The sequence below is a fragment of the Alligator mississippiensis genome, chromosome 1 (genome assembly GCF_030867095.1).
Source record: "Alligator mississippiensis isolate rAllMis1 chromosome 1, rAllMis1, whole genome shotgun sequence".
In the NCBI taxonomy this organism is placed as follows: Eukaryota; Metazoa; Chordata; order Crocodylia; family Alligatoridae; genus Alligator; species Alligator mississippiensis.
In genome coordinates, this window is record NC_081824.1 from 255,302,256 (window position 1) to 255,319,907 (window position 17,652).

At 41.6% G+C, this 17,652-nt stretch overlaps 1 protein-coding gene across 2 annotated transcripts in view; it reads right to left on the minus strand.

Annotated features, from left to right (window-relative positions):
- Positions 1 to 17,652, minus strand: part of EPHA3 (EPH receptor A3) — a 377,391-nt gene that overhangs the window by 307,791 nt on the left and 51,948 nt on the right. The gene's annotated exons all lie outside the window — the stretch shown is intronic.

Here is a 17,652-nt window from a genome sequence, read left to right on the forward strand (position 1 = left end):
TTCCAAGTCAACAGTCTCACTCTTTTCTGCTTGGTTTAGGTAAAATCATTCTTTATATAAAAATTAAATACTTTGCATTATGCTCTCTCAGAGTTGATAGTGCCTGTGGCACACAACACTTACATAGCCCATACATAGCACAGGAAATATTATGCACAATCTTGCCACCATTGTTAATGTCCTTTCTTGTGTAGGGAGCATCTGTCTTTCTTAGCAGTGACTTTTTTCCCCTGGCAGCCTCTCTTCTTTTTTTCCTGGCTTTGTTTCTTCCTGCTTTGCTCTTAAAAAAAAGCAGAACCCACCAGCAGCCCTATGGTGATATGAAACATTCACCTAGTCATTCAGACAGGGAAGCCTTTAAGTACACTTTGCATAAATAGGCCTCTAACAACCTTGCAATTATCAGTAATTTGAATCAAGTGACCAATGCAAAGGTTAACTTGGAGTAAAAGAAAGCACAGCAACTAATTAATATGTCAAAGTAGTACTCTCTCTCTTCCAAAGGAGTTAATGAAGCTTGCTGAGGACACATGTGTGCCTTTTATAGAACAGCCTTGACTGTGCAGCATGCTGCAGCTGAGTTAGGTTAAATTGCATGTTAGTTACTGGCCAGTTAGCCACCACCTGGCTTCCTGTGCCAGCATCCTCTCCTCCCACTGCAACCCTCTTCTCAACCCTGAATAGCAAACTGCTACCATTAAGCATATAGTAACTTCTGACAACATCCATTACACAATGGGCTCCTGACATGTGAATGAAGGGCAGGGACATAATGTGAATGGGAAGATTTTCCCATTTATTCTCATAATGTTAACAACAACAAAAACCCATCCTCAGTATATGGGCAGCCGTTAGCATTTATAACAAGATGCTAATAACCTTCAAGCTAGCTATTACCATACACAGTCCATGGATTGACAGCTTAAGACACTGACAATAAAATAGGTTTTGCCCACCACAAAGACAACTGCTTTATATTCTCCTGCTAAAGATGTTCTCTTATTTATGCTAAGCTTCCTTCAGGGAAAATTCAATATTCAGTCCTATCCTGCTGCCACAGAGAAATTATCCTCTTGTGCTTCATGGCACACAAGTAAATGTATGTTGTAACATAAGTAATAGGAAAAATGGCAAAAATAAGAGAAAGGGCTTTCCATACATAGTTTTGCATAGCAAAAGAGAATACGCATCCTATCATATACGGAAGTGATTTCAGAGTACTTATTATACAAAAAAAAGAAAAGAGCCATGGTCATTTCCATAGCTGTGTAGGAAATTTGATTACTTTTAGTATCATCTTGTGCTTTTTAATTGAAGACTTAATTTTTTTATTTTTTTTTTTTTTTTTGGCGCTTGTTTCATAGTTTGCCGGCTTCCCTTAGTCATTTGAATTAAAAATCTGAGGGCTGCAGTGCAGTGGCCACCTTGTTCAGCCTTGTTCTAGAGAACGGAGAGTAGGTCCACATCAATGCTTAACGCTTCAGGTAAACTTCTTGTGGTATCACTCAATCAATAAAATGCACAAGAACTAAATAGCAATTAACATGGCCTTAAAGAAATATAATAAAAAATCCCCTGCATACTATTACCCAGCATAACAGCATTTGTTTCTTCTGACACTCAGAAAACATCATTCATTCTGATTAGTGGCATTTGATCATTTTTGACAGTTGCTTCTGTTTCCCCGGATGTCTGCATTTATATTATGACACCATGAAACCGAACCCAGTTGGCTTCTGCCTGCAAAAACATATTGGTCAGGACAGCAGAGGTTTTATATGCATTAATCCCCACCACCAGTGAGTGGCTGTATAAATAATCAAGTAAAAAACACCATATTTTTATTACAGTCACCTACAATACGCTTAAAAACACATACACAAACAAACAACAAATAAACCCCAAAACCATTCATAAGGATCAGGCTTTATATAGAGTAGTGTAGTCTGTATGGTAGTGTTTGAACAATGTGGCCGTGATGAACTGGAAATTATGCAAGAGGCAAATTTTTTTTTCTCTCAAAGTCTGATCTTTCTTGAGTATAGACTGTAGTTGTTTCATGATTCTTCTAACTCAGGGCCGGGCAATTATTTCAGGTGGAGGGCTGCTTAATGAGTTTCGGTGATCTGTTGAGGGCCACCAGGGGGCCCCACCCCTTGACAAGCACACTTCCTGATTGCCATCTTGGGACTGGAAGTCCCACCCTTTGCCCCTGGAAGTACTCCTTTTGGGAAGGGGGTTTGCCATCTTGGAACCAGGACAAAAACCAAATTATATACTAAAAATCAAACATCCACAATAACACATTTAAATTTTATTAAAAAAATATTTTTGTCCTGACTTGCGTGTGGACTGTATACTGCGGGGGGCAGGTAGGTGTGTGGGGGGTGTGTGTGTGTGTATAGGGTGTGGGGTAGAGTGTCAGGGTATGTGTGGATGTGGGTGGGTGAGTATGGGGGGCTTGAGGGGGATGTGAGTGTGTGTGTGGATATGGGTTTGTGAGGAGCTGTGGGATGTGTGAAGGGGGAGTGTGGCTCTGTGTGTGTGTGTGTGTGTGTGTGCGCGCACGCGCGCGCGGGTATGCGTGGGTTGGTGCGTGTGTGTGCATGTAGCCATGAGTGTGGCTCCCCCAGAGGTGTGTGGGGGGAGGGATGGGGTTTGTGTAGGGAGGAGGTTATTGGTGGGTATAGTGTTTGTGGGGTTCATGGTTGTGTGGGGGGAAGGATGTGGTTGTGGAGTTCATGGAGGAGTATTTGAGCATATGGTGGGGTGTGCATGGGAGCCCTCCATGCATGCCCCCCATAGCCAGTCAGCACCCGCCTCTGCCCTGCAACAGCCCAGAGCCCGCATGCCCTGCGGTGCCTCCCCCCAATTCCACCAGTGCACAGCCCCAGTCCACTCTGCTCCGCCTGGCCATGGCACGCCCTGCTGCCCCCTGGGCACACAGTGGGGCTAGGGTGGCTCTGTGGCTGGACTGCCTTTCTAGGCAGTCCAGGCAGCGGCAGATCCTTCTGGCTGCTGTTGCTGCTGGCCCCAGCCCTGCAGTACTGGTGGGGACCCACGTGCATAACCCCGACCTGGCCCACCCTGTTCCTGCTCCGGATTCTCCCACCCAGGCTGAGCAGCAGTGGTGGTCAGGCAGAAACTGTTGCTCAGTTGGGGGAAAACCAGCCCCTTCCCCTTGCTGCTGCCAGCCTTTTTTGCTGTGGCTGTCCAGAGGCCATACCATGCCGAGCTGCTCTCCATCTCCCCCTGCCATCACTGCCACATCTGGGCTGCCCAGCAGTACACACACATCCACACATACTGCTTAGAAAGGCAGTCCAGCCACAGAGTCACCCCAGCCCTGCTGCGTGCCCACGGGGCAGCAGTATGTACTACAGTTGGGTGGTACCTGGGCCAGGCAGGATGGAGGGACCCACTGTGGGTCAGAAAAAGCCCTTCTGCAGTAGGTGGGTGGGTAAGGGGGGGGTGTTGCCCAACTTGGTTCTAATTAGTTCAATTGTGGGGTGAAAGGTGACTTGAGAGCTGTAACAGGGAGATTTCTTTCTGTATTGTACCATGTTACTACAGAGTATTTGAGTGGCTCCTTCAAAGATATGGTCTAATTCTCTACTGGATACTGGAGTGTCTTTGTTGTGTATAAAGGCAGATTTTAGCATGGCCAGGTCAGCATCGTGAATGCTCTCCTTAGAGCAGATGAGGTGGTATGTGAAGACCTTACTGTAGATAACAGCTTTTTTGGTGTGATTGGATGGTATGGTTTGGTGTAGATTGTCGGGTGCCATCTGAGATGTGGATCATGGTGTCTAGGAAATTGATATTAGTATAGGAGTATTCCAAAGAAAGTTTGATTGAGTAGTGATAGATGCCAAACCTTTGTGGTAAGTCAGTATGCAAGTCTAGGTGTTACATAAAAACATAAGAACCACTATTTACTGGGTCAGACAATACATCCATCTTGCCCAATATCTTGTGTCACACACTGGCAAAAAGTGGATGCTGAAAAGGAAAGTGACCTGGGTATAACCAGGGTTTTTCCTCTGTTACTCTTCCACTTGTGGCCTCCAGCATTTAAGGTCCAGAAAGTTCTGATTCAGAGGCTGTGCCTGTAACTCCCATGTTGAATAGCTGCTGCTTCACCTTGCCTCCAAAATTTTGTCCAATCCCTTTTTTTAAACTGGCAGAGTCCACATCTTCTGGTAATGAGTTCCGCATTTGAATTACACACTGCATGAAAAAACTTTCTTGTGTTACTTTTAAACCTACTATGTACTAGTTTCATTTTATGAATCCCCAGTTCTTGTATTGCAAGAGATAGTAAATAATAAGTCCCTATTTATCTTATCCTATATACAGAGGTTTTTTGTGATAGCTAGGTGGAATACTTCAAGAGTCTAACTGCTTGAAATATGTAAAATATCAAATGGTAACTGGTACACTGACGAGATTTTATCTATTACAAATTTAAATTGACTTTACAAGATTCAGAGAAATATAGCAACTGCTTTTTTGAAAAGGTTGCTGTGTAAAATAAGACTGACAAGCATCACTGTCAGCAATCCCTTGATTTGAAAATGATCTCTACCGTAACTCACAGATGGCTTTAAGAGTCCAATCTTTGAGGCACAGACCCATCTTCAGAAGTTGCAGGCCTTTCCACAGGGGAGAGTAGACTATAGGTCAGGATTTCTTCTCCTTTTCCTTCCTCCACTCTCTCTTCTCAGCTTTGAGGGCAAAACACTTAACCTGAAAATGGGCTGCTGTTTGGTTGAGGTTATGGGGCCATTGGAAGCAGTCAGTATGTCTATACAAGAAGCTTTACTGCACAGCAGACTAATTTGCTGCACAGTAAAGCATCACTGTCTATGTGTGCATTGTAATTAGGGTGCAGTAGACTAATTTACTGCGCTACTGGAAAGTCCTATCAGATACAAGTGGCATCCAGCAGTGAAGTAAATTACTGTGCTTAAACACATGTGTAGATGGTGATGTTGGGATTAGTTTACTCTGGCTCATACTGAGCTGGAGCATATTTAGTCACATTAATTGCACATGTAGACATACCCAGATCGTACCTAGCTCCACCCAGCTATGGTGTCAGCGTATGTTTTCTTGAGGTATGCTTTCAATGTGTCCTTTAAATCAAGGGCGGGGAATTCTTTCAGGCAGAGGGCCATTCACTGAGTTTTGGGAAGCCATCGAGGACCGCATGACAGCCAGCCAGGGGCAAATAAATATTAATTTTCTAATTTTTTTAGGGGCCCTGTGGGCCGGATAGAATGGCCTGGTGGGCCACATGTGGCCTGCGGGCTGCATTTTGCCCACCTCTGCTTTAAATGTTTCCTCTGGCCACTGCAAGATCTCAGGCTGTTACTAAGCTGGGAGTAGAGCATTTGTTTTGGGAGTCAAGGGTTGGGCCTTCACACACAATGTCCAGTCCAGTGAAGTTGGTACTTGAGGATCACTGACTCAATGCAACATTGGCTTCAGTGAGCAAGCTGGAGTTTGTGTGGTAATCTTCCCATTTGATGTGGAAGATTTTCCGAAGTCATTGCTGGTGATACCTCTCCAAGATCTTGAGATGACCATGGTAGGTCAACCATATTTCACATTTGTAAAGGAGGGTGGGATGACGACTACACTGTAGACCTGGGTCTTGGCATTTTTCTGGCAATTGCAATGAAAGGCTAATAAGCAGAGAAGAGTAAATCTTTGCAAATTCATCATAATTGTCTTAACTAAACTAGTCAAAGATATTTTTGCCGAAGTTGAAATTCATGTACCTCTCATTAGAATCTTAGCTCTGTGCTGCAGCTCTATTTGTTTCAGAATAAGTTATATACAATATTCACTTTGCAGGTGGTAACTACTTTGATTCACAGAATCCAGAAGTGGAACATAGCATTTGTCCTCTTCTCTGGTGATGTATACAACCCATTCTGACCATATACATAAGCTGTATGATTTCATTTACTAGCCTAACAGGATACTTGGGAGCTCAGAAGCAGGAGAAAGAACAAGCTACCCTGAATGTAAGTTTTGAGAGGAACAATCTCCCCTTTTGATTTACAGTAACTTTCTCATTAAGTGTGAATGGTGTGAGCCAACCAGGAAAATGTTACGGTTCCCAACATACCGTTAACTTGGTTACAACACAAAAGACAACTATAATCCTTTTGGTTTCCATTCTTGTGCCATGAGGAAGTCCATTTCACTTTATTTCTCCTTTTAAATCTATACCAGAGTCAATATATGGTAAGATGCCCAGTAGAATGGAGATGATAAGGCTGCAGGATCTTATTTTTGTATTGCTTACCTCGTGTTCAATTACTCAACATCAAGGAAGGGTTTTTTGCAATGTATATTTACACATGGTATCCACCTCATATAACTGTTTCTTGTTTGCTATGCTAAAATTCCTGACTTCTCTTTGATCATGGCACAGCACATTGTAGAGTTCCACCTTGGTCATGTCAGCTTAACAAAAAAGGAACAAGTATTCCCAGTCTCAGAGATTTAAAAACAAGAATTCCACAGTTGCCTAAGTTATCTGCTTCTTATCAAGATCCATGTTTGGCACCAGACTCATTTGATTCATTCATCATTGTCAATGCGCTAGCACACTAATTATTTCAAATTGTTTCCTCAGGCAGAGGTCTAGGACGAATTCAGGCAAGCCAAAAATAGCAGTTATGAATAATTATGCATAATTTACCTCAAGGCCTGGGCCAGTCTATCATTAAAACTTTTACTTGCCACCTGTGATCCAGGCTAATTGCAGACTTTAAATTAGTTCAAGGCTCCCCCATCCCCTATAATTCAGTGCCAACTATTAGCTCTCCTCTTAGTGGCTTTCTGGAACTTTAAACATTTCTAACAAATTGCCAATAAGGGTCTCTTTTATGCCGTTCTATTTTGCAACCTGCTAAAAAGTTTAATAATAGAATAAACCTTCAGAGAAAAGGGCAGGACATGTGACCTAGCTGTGCTAATTCTATCCCTTTGCAACTGACAAACAAGGTTATAAGCAACAGAGAAATCTTCCTCCATAACCTCAAAGTGAACTCTAGGTTCTAAGCCTGAAGTTTTTACATCCCCTAATTTTTTTGTCTCATGCATTTTGATCTCTCTACAAAGAACAAAGTAAATTCTGTGTGTATTTAGATATACAGTCCAATGAAATGCATCCATACATACATATGCAAGCATGGTATTAACAGATCAGTTCTGATTCACATGAAAAATGAAGTGAAAGGAGGCAATTATTGACCTAGTCCTGTGAACTCAGAAGTACGTACATAACTTTGCATGCAAGTAGTCTTATTAATTTCAATAGGACTCTGAGGTTTACATTTATGCACAAAGAGGAGTCCTATTCTTTTTAGCATATCAGAACTTGCATTTTAAATCAATATGCTGAGGTAAATAATAAATCATTGACTAGTTAAACTAAAAACTGAAAGAGAAAAATGAGTCATGGGCAAGAGAAAGAGGATATTTTTACTTGAAAACTGAAAATAGATGTCCTGTAGGCTAGATACATAAGAGCAACTCTAGACTTCCACAGAAGGCTGATATTTAATAAAACTTTATTCTTAGATAGCGAACAATAGACAGCAGTGGGCAAGTTCTATTGAAATATTTTAAGCAAAAAAGTTTCTTACTCCAGGAAAATGAAATAACTGCCATTCAGTCACTAATACACAAATATCAGAATTGCTAGGAGACAATACGTATTCCAGTGCTCAGAAAACAGCATTACATTTGCAGGTTCGTATTCCACAAAATCCATAAGAACTCAAAGTTTAAGGGATATGAATATCTTAGGTCTCTGCAGGCTAATGCCAAAGTTAAAACAATAAATTAAACTAACTAAAACCACTGTGTCTCATTTTTGATAAGTTGTTTGTACTTCTTTCAGGAGAATAATTACAGAGTTGCAACTGAGTGAATATTGTAAATCAAAGTCCACAAAATCAGTTTTGGCTTTCATATTATAAGAAATCTTTACAGGAAATCAACAGAAGTGCAAACCACATAAGTATACAAGCAAGAAAGTTGGCAGAGAGTTAGTTTTAAATGCACCCTGAAGATTTATCAATTAAAAAATTAGAATTTGTAAATACTAATAATGCACCAAAAATTGCATCTAAGGATTATTTTCTTTCAATTAGATGACAGAAACTAGGGGACTGTGGTTCAAATCAATACCAACCAAAAATATGAATTTAAAATATCTACTTTTAGAAAAGAAATGAATAGGCATCTCTAGATGAATAAATATTTGCTGAATAATTTAAAGAAATGAATTTGGGAACTCTCTAGCAGTTCTAGATGAGTTTCAAATAGGAATCTGAAGGATATCTGAATAAGTTATTCACCAAGTTCTATTAAAAACAACCATAAAAATGAAAAACCCCAATTTACCTAACAGCAAAATTGTACTTGCAGGATGAGCACTAACATCAAAGTTCTGTTTGCTCTTTATTTATGAACCCTTTGCTTGTTCATAGAAATTTCACAAACACAGGGAGAACAGAAACTTCAGAATCAGTACGGGCTTGAAGACAGTGAGCATCTTGTCACTAAAAGTAGCATCCTTCCCATAAGACATCTATGTACCAGATCAAAACTCCCCAAATACCAACCTTCTGCTTTGTGAATTAAGGGTATTGTTACACCTTATGCTGTGAGCTGCACAAATGTTGATTGGCTCAGTGCTAGCTTAGAGTTTGGAGCAGTCATACCTTAAGGCTAAAAATTTTCTCTTTCCAACCTGCACAGCTGTGACTTGCCACCAGAGGCCTGGTGAGCCAGGACAAGCTTCTATCCCTACTATACAGGCAGGGGTGTGAGAGGTGGGTTGGGGGCGTGGGGAGGAGAGGACATGTAACTGTCAATGTCACTTGCCTCCTCCGGAGCCAAGTGTGGATATGGGCAGCACGCTGGTGGCTCACCATGAAGAAGCACTGCCTTTCCCTCTTCCTCCTCCTCCCACTCCTACCCCCCCCCCCACCACTGCCAGGGCTGCTAAATGTTTTCATAAGCCATGGTATGGTGCTGCATTTGGAAACCACTGGGGTGGCGCAGTGCAATGATCCTGGATCAGGCAGTAATGGAGCCATCAGCACCTCACCAGAGTGGGCAGCAGAGCCAGCAGCAGAGCCCCACCCCCCACATATCCTCAGTGCTGCCTCATGTAGTTTTCCTCTTTCTCTTGTGCTGGGCAATGCTTTGCCTGCCCCACAGCAGTAATCTGGTGCACCAGCTCCAGCTTCCCATGCCTCGCCTCCCCCTCAATCCTCACCTCAAGCTGTCACTATCCTTAGCTGTGTGCAGAAACACCACGTGGGGGAGGGGCCACTGTCTCTTGGGATACTGGAGGATTTCAACTTGGGTGGCACGTGAGAAGGGAGTAGCCATACCTTAACGGAACAGAAGCAAGGTTATGCAGATCAGAGATAATTCTGCCCTGGAGCAGTTTAACTTTGAGCTACATAACAAGCTCTTTAACCCACTTAAAGATGTTTACATGTGGCCAATCCAGGGGTTAAGTTCTCCAGGAGCTGCCTAAAATTACCATGTAATAAGTTCCTATGATACAAAATATGCTCTCAATAGTATGCAGTTTTATATATATACACACCCACACCCCTCCTCTGTCTTCACCAAAGGCCATCTGAAAATTGTTTGTTTTCATAGAAAATGTGGAAGGATGGTACAAATAAATGAAATAGATTGCTTGAGAAGTTTGGATTGTTGTATGCTGTTTTTAAAATTTATACAGATTAGAAATTTTTGCTATTTTAACAGATCACATTTCATTTCTTATGGGAAGGAGGTAGGAACACTACAATCAAATAACTGACAATATCTCAGGGACTGGAGCAAGTAAAGGGAATTATTGGACTAGGACAAAGGAGAGCTGGGCTCTGTATCTGACTTTGCCACTGATCAAGTAGGGGGTTTTGTGCAAGTCACTTCATCACTGTGTGCCTCTGCTTACTCATGACAATCATGGGAACATTAACAATTTCAAGTAGGGGTGCACTGATAAAGATTTTCTTGGCCAATACCAATGGATAATTATTAACCAGCCATATCGACTGATACCAATCCAATAGCCAATTTACAGGAATGCAGCCCAGCAGCTTGGAGAGCAGCATTCAACTGGTAACTCTGTGGGAGGGAAGGATGGAGGGGAGGGGAGGGAAGGGGCACGGTGGGCAGATCAAAACCCCCATGGTGAGGAAGGGAAGGGGCAGGGGCAGGACCAGGCGCTACCCTGCCAGGGCAGTGAATGTGACCCTGGGAGTGGGACAGAGCTGCAGGCAGCTTGTCTAGGGGGTGTGGAGGAGGGGGAGCTCCCCACTGCTGGGACACATCCCCAGGGGAGACATGGGGGACATGTGCTCCCTCAGATTTGTGTGGGGTGAGGGTGGGCTGCCCACTGCGACTTGGGGCCAGGAGCTATGACAGCCTCTTCCTGGAAGCAGGGCTGGACTAAAGCTGTCCTTGGGATGGGTGGTGGCAGCACTGGGAGGGAGGCTATGGGGAATTTTGGGGTCGCTGTAGCCCACCCTGTAGTCTCCCTCCCAGCACCACTGTCACCTGCCCCTCCCCCATCTATCCTGAGTGCAGCCCCAGCCTAGGCCCCCGCACCAGGAAAAGGCTGGTGCAGCCTCTGGCCCTGAGCCTGAAGCAGGCAGCTCACCCTCAACCTGCACATAAATCCAGGAGGACACATGCCCCCATGTCTCCCCCACAGGTATGCAAAGCAGCAGAAAGCTGCCCCCCACGCTCCCTGGATGGCCCATGGCTCCATCCTACCCCCAGGGTTGCATTCACTGCCCTGGCTAGGCAGTGCCTGCCCCTGCCCCACTCCTGCCCTCACCATGGGGACCCCCCATGTCTCTTCCCTCCCCACTGTCCCTTTCCCCTCACAGATTTACTGGCAGGAGGCTGTTCCCCATGCTGCCAGGCTGCATTCCTGGCTGCTTGAATGCATGCAGCTTTTATCGGTGACATTATCAGCTACACCAGCCAAAAAAAGCTGATTGCCAATAATGTTAATTTTCCTTTTATTGGTGCCAATTCAATATGCCACCAATATATTAGTGCACCTTTAGTTTCAAGAAAACATAGCAGCATTTCGTAGAAAGTATATATACACCTACTTGATTAGGTCCTTGATGGACCTAATCAAACATTTATTGCAAATAAATTATCATAAACTCCATTTTTTAACTAAATGAATTATGCATGAAGATGGGTTTTCATCGTCTGATCAGCTCTACTTACAGACAAACCTGTATCATTAACAGGAACATCCATGAAGGCATAAAATTCCTCATTAATGACTGTAGTTAAGTCCAGCACACACATCTTTAATATAAAAGTTAGATCATTTAAAACCTTTGTTAGGCCAGCTGCATTTTCCCCATAAACAGTTGCAAACCATTGCTACAAAGTGTGATTTTCATTATACAATTGGGACAAAGGAAACTATAAATTAGGGTAATCAGAGTTTTTTCACTATTTTAAATTAAGCTAAAAAAGGAGGGTAAAGAAGGGGGTGGGGAAGAGGGAGAAAGAAAGAAAGAAAGAGAGAGAGAGAAAGAAAGAGAGAGAGAGAAAGCAAACTTAACTTCATCACATCTGTAACAGAAAAAATGGAGACCAATTAAAAAAAGTTCTTCCCAATTGCATTGCCAATTCTTTGAGACTGCAAAATTAATGCTAGCAAAATAAATGGACTGAAAAAAACACAGTTTACATTTGCTATATTTTGACTTAAAATGAGCAAAAAATAAATGAAAAAAAGACACGCATTCTATAAAAAGGAAAGCACTTCAAATTCAAGTAGAAAACTGGAGTAGCACTCGTACTGAAAATAATTATATACATCTTAATCGGGTCTGACAACATTTTCTATACAAAGCCACATTTAAAAAATTGCAGAGATAAGATTTTAATGCACATTATATTTTTTTTCCTGAAAAACAAACAAGTGCAAAGCACTGCCCCACTGCCCTCAAATTCAAGTAGGCTGGAGCCAGCAACACCAAGATGTCAAAGATTAAATTAAGAGGGCTCTTATTGATGTTGCTTCACTGTATCAGGATTCATTTCCACTGGCAGTATCAGATACAAATGCCAGATACTTTCCTGTCTCTGAAGAAGCAAAGTGCAGATCATATATTTGGGATGTTGTATAAACATGCATTAACAATATTTCCCGTTCCTTTACTGCTTCAAACTTGGAGTATACCATCTGTCTGTTGCACTTGAATTTATCTAAAAAATCTGTTGGACATAATTTCATTTTTACAATTTCTTAATTCTCCCCTCCCCCCCTCGGCAAAAAACCCCCTCTTCTACCCCGATCCTGAGCACACTTTGCTCGTGATTAATTGTATTTACATGGTCAGACCTATTTAAATCATCATTAAATCAACACTCCTTCATGAAGAAAAATTCTACATGGATTTTTTTTCACTGCTTCACTTTAATGTAGCATCTTACTTCCTTTTTCATCATGGAATGCATAGAGCTACAACATGTAATGTACAAAAAGAATGCAAATGGATTGTTTTTTCAGTCTGTGGCACTTTTAGCATCAAGTGACCGACAGTGGAAGGGTGCTCCTTAAAAAAACATCTTATCAGGGAGCTAAAGGGGCTGAAATAAGAAGACAGATTAAAAGACCTCAGTATTTATAGCTGGCTGAACAGAAACAAAGGTGAAAGCATGATAACAATCTAGTGCTAGATTATCAATACCAACACCAGAAAAATGTGGTAATCATAGGGGTAAAATTAAAAGAAACTAATGGCAAACATTTAAAAAGCTGATCTACAACAGACCAATAACAAGCAAATAATTTGCATCGGTGAGATGAAACACACTGTGACAATTTTCTGAGGGATTTGAGAGCCCCATTGTTCAGGATTTTAAAATTAGATTGTATAAAATGTAAATTGCATTATAAGAACCATACTTCTCATCAAGGCAACAAGACAGGTGATGACCATACATGCCTTCTTCACCTTTAACTTCTATGGTTTTGGCACAAGAAAACTATATGACAATAGTAGTGTTGAGAATATTAGCATTCCCCCATGCAGCATACACCAATCATACTGGGGTAGGGCGAAAAAGACCTTCTATTCTGAGGCATAAACATATTCAGTGCTCAAAACTGTAATCACTGTTCTTCCAGTCATGTGTCAGGGGCCTCTTTTGCAACACACAAGCTGCAGAAAACCACCAACCAACCTGAAGAGAGGTAGAGCTGCCCCTACTTCTGGCAACACTGCTCTCTGCTGGGCTCTTCAGACTATCTCCAAGAACTTCCACCCAGCAAATTATAAAGACTGAATGGAATTAATTACAGGCTAATGAAGTCGTAACTACCACTTAATTATTTGCTGGACCCAGAGTAATGGGATTAGTTGCCAATGACAAGCCCTGTGTGTAATATTTTGGATGTCCAGATTCTCCCCAAGGATTCTGAAAGTAAAGCCATTCCATCAGAGCCTCACACCTGTTTTACATGTTTCCTTCCCAAGATGTTGTTCTTTTTTAAGCTAAGAAGACTGAGAAAGTGTTCAAAGATAAGCCAAAAACATATCCTGTGTCTTCAGTTCTTCCTAGTGAAGTACCATACGCAGCTGAGACACTACTATAGCACAATGCAGCTGGAAATGTCTGCTTGATCTATTGCTTTTACACAGACACCTGGGCAAAATACTGGGGTGTCAAACTGCTGTGAACATTCACAATATTCTACATCCTGCAGAGATGTCTCTTTCCCTCCTGTGGTTACAGTCTGGGCAAACCAACCTTTTAAAGTAGGATTGTTCCTGTTCTTCTCTGCCTGTCATATATCTTATATTTACAGTAATGTAAATATTTCTGGTCCAATAAGGAAGGGGTTAAATGAGAGAGAGAGACAGAGACAGAGACAGAGAGCGAGCCTGTACCTGCCCAAAATGATTCTTCCTTAGATTCTTGTGGTTATTTCCCTCCTTTTCCCATAACACACCAATTTTTTTGTACAGTCAAGTGCTCCCTTTTGCACTTGAGTTACCTAGGAAAAAATATTTTAATCTTGTCATATTATACTTGTACTTTTTTGCGGCATTAAATGTAGCCTCCCTGAAAAAGAGATTTACACAATGAGCTATACTGTGGGCAAAAATATAAGCCAGCAGTCACCTTATGTATCACATAATGGCAGAGACGTAGATGTGCGTAGATTTTGATACTCAGTAACTTCCAAGAGAATGCAGGCATTTGGTCCTTCACATGACAGTGGCCCTCTCAATACTGCGACCTTCTTTTTTTCTAAAGACTCACTATTCAAGTTTTTGCAACCAGCTATACTTCTCCCCAGACAATGTATTTGACATTTGCATCCTTAATTCGTTAAAATAAAACATCTGGGTTAAATAAACCAAAATATACTGAAAAATCTTACATGTGAACGCAAAACCCTGCTCATCTCATTTATATAAACAAGTCAATCCAAGAATTACTGGAGTGAGTATGATATTACATATTTATATAATACCTGGGAACAGACCAAAGATGTGTTTAATTGTGGTATTAGTTACATGAATTTAAACAGGTGAAATTTGGAAGTTGACAGGTGTGGCCGATTGAGAAGGGGGAAAAAAACCCAACAAGAAAGGCCACCTAGAAGAATATGGGGGAGTATCTGGGCTATCTTATATCACTCTGTAATTTAGTTCTTATCACAGCTCTGCTCTCTCACCTCTTGGACCTATTTATATGAGTTGCAGGTAAAAATATCTCCCAAATAATTCTCTAAGTAACTATAGTAGATAGTTTTAATCTCAGTATTCAAGATCTTCCATATGATAAGCAGAGAGAAAAAAGGAACACCTCCTAGTTTCAAAAAGTAAAACTTGCTAGAGTTTGACCCTTTAATTTTTGGTCAGTACTCTATATCCCCAAATAAGTTTCAGAATCTTCTCCCATACTTATTTTAAAATACGTTCCCCATACCTAAACAACTTAACTTTTTCTTGTTGGTGTCAGAGATGCTTTTAACCTCCATTACCATTTCAGGTTTCCAAATAAAAGACTCCTATACATGTGCAGGGAGCTGACTCCAAGGTACTGGAAATCCACTGCCTTGTAGCAGACTCAATTAATTAATTGAGTCTGCTGGAGCACAGAAATAAATGCGCTCCAGAAGACTCTTGCATCACATGTATTAATGTCTCTGCACTGAAAAACAGCAGTGGGATACTTTGAACTAAAGCTTGCCTGATAACCTTTAATTCAAAGCCCCTCACTGACATTTTTCAGCACGGGGGACACTGATACATGTCATGCTCAGGCGCTGTTAATTAGAGGTGCACCAATACATTGGTCTGATATTGGATCAGCACCAACATAAAGAAAATTGTCTGTATTGGAAACGGGCCCGATATGGCTGATAATTTGGCCGATAAATGGCATATGATGTATGTGCAACCACAGCATGTAGATGGCAAGAAGCACAGCCAAGCAGTTTCAGTGGAAAGGGAGGGGGGAGAGAAGGGGCATGGCAGGGCAGAGCAACACCCCCCGCAGTGAGGGAGGGAGTGGGGCTGGGGCTGGGACAAGGTCTGCCAGCTGGGGTGGGGCAAGAACCGTGGCTCATCTGGGGTATAGAGAGGGTAGGGGAGGCTCCTGCTGCTGCATGCTGCTCGTTTGAGAGCCACTTGCCCACTCATCCGGCAGCTCCCGCTGCTGCTCCTGCCACTTGTCTGAGAGGACATTGGGGGGGGTGCCCCCATATTAGTGCAAGGCAGGTGGAGAGGTGGGGTGGGCAGGGCTGGGGCTTGGCTGGGCTGTGCTTGGGGAGAACGGCGGTGGTGCTAGGAGTGGGGCTTATGGGGGGGGCTATGGCGAATTCTGGGGTGGCTGTTGTTTTGGCCCCAAAAAGCTCTATCGATGTAGCCCTTTTAATTAAAAGCACTCACTTATTAAAACACCCCCCCACCCCCGCCCTCCGTACCTCCTGGAGAATGTGTAAAAATGCCCTAAATTCCAGTCTTCCTATAATCTACATTTATCTCCATGATCCATTTACCTATCAATATTTTACACTACCCACTTAGCAGATTATATAGTTTTAAGACTTTTAAATTTGATTAGAATTTTAATCATTTTCTTTTACAAAATATTCCAAGGAGATGCATTGAATGTATTGCCCACATTTCACATTCAATTAATTTAGGCATGACAAGAGTGTCAAAAATGACAAGTAAATAAATAGACAAGGTGCTTTGGGTAAATCTAATATCTTTTATTAGATCAACTCAAATAGTGGAAGAATTTTTCCAACTACTTGAGTTGGTGTAATGAAAGATATCAGATTTACCCGAAGAACCTCATCTGCCTATGTCCTTAGACCAACACGGCTACAACTTATATCCTTGAAGTAAATAAATACACTTTTTCAATTTCAGAAGAAAAACTAATAACCTATTAAACATACAGAGTCACTAAAGCTCCAAAGTTACTTAACAGCACTAGTATGAATGGAGATATATAAATATGTAGGTCAAATATATTTAATATTATATTAGAACTCAAAAACGTGTTACAAATTGCATTTGTGATGGCTATCGATTTTACCCATGTGCATACTTGTGCATACACACACACACTGAAGATGATACATGAAATAAAATATCATGTTCAATTTGAGGATCCCAAAATGCTTTAAAACTCTAAGCACATTATTTTTAAGCAGCTCTATATAACAACCAGATTGTCCACATGTTAACACATTTAAGTGGCTTAAAATACTTGTTATGTGACTCAAAGTTACACCACTCCAGGGTAGGATTGTTTCCTGATCTGCATAACCCAGCCACTCCCCACATACGTGCCCTCAAACTGAATGCATGACTGCAAGCTAGCACTCAGTCAATCAACACTGGTGTGGCTCATAATGTAACATGTAACAAAGTGCTAAGTAATTAAGTTAGACATCATTCTTATGCAATGAAATATAGGTTTGCGCTAAAACAATGTTTTATCCCAGAATACTTCAATTTTGCCATTAATTTTTCAATTTTCCTGTTAGAAAAATTGAAGCAAATTAAAACATTTGCATTTGTGGACATGCAACTCTCCTTTATGGCAGTATGGCATTTATCTGCCTCTGCAATGGAGTTGTTCAATGCCGTGAGCACTCACTCCTCTTTGAGTCAGGTCCCCTGGATGGATTGTATCTTCTCCCTAATACACATCAGCACTCCCTTTGGTTGTACCTTTGCACTGTATCACTGTGGATATACACAGGACCATGGTGTGCCATGGAAATCTGACTCTAGGACTTTTCAGCCATATTCCAAAATACCCATATATGCTAGCGGCCTTTGGAGAATAATGAGGATGGGCTTCCCATGGTAAAGCATGGGTATTATAAAATGGCTACTCTAATGCAGTTGCAATTTTATTATACTGTTAATGATCTGTAGGAAGCCTGGAACCTTGGAAAGATGACTCTTTAATTCATTTTAAATCTAAATAAGTAACAGTCAACCAGGAACCCTAGCCCACAAAGAAAAGAAGCATGAGACACACAGTCTGCATCTTCTATGTAACAGTTCTGAGGGACAC